Raw genomic sequence first — 362 nt, forward strand, 5'->3', positions numbered from 1 at the left:
TTACAATAAGATCTAGCAATTGTATACCTTGTCCAACAATTCTTTAAGCTTTCTTCTTGCTACTTTAAAGTTTGAACTTGTTTAACACATTTTTTTTTTGGTAAAATGTTTAACACATTTTTTTTGTGGACAAAATGTTAAGATTTATAACCAGTTTTCAATTTTACAGAGCTGTGGAATGCTACTTATTACAAGAAGAATGTTTTAGGATTATGTTTCAAAATCAATAGATTTGTAGTTAAAAAGAACTTGAAAATTCAAAATATGGTAGAACATCATCAATAGCAAACATCAGTTCGTTAGTATTGTTGATGTTAAGTGGGTAGTTTGTTGATAAACGGTAAATCAATCATTTGGACAAA

The sequence above is a fragment of the Brassica oleracea genome, chromosome C5, assembly GCF_000695525.1.
Source record: "Brassica oleracea var. oleracea cultivar TO1000 chromosome C5, BOL, whole genome shotgun sequence".
NCBI classification, from domain to species: Eukaryota; Viridiplantae; Streptophyta; class Magnoliopsida; order Brassicales; family Brassicaceae; genus Brassica; species Brassica oleracea.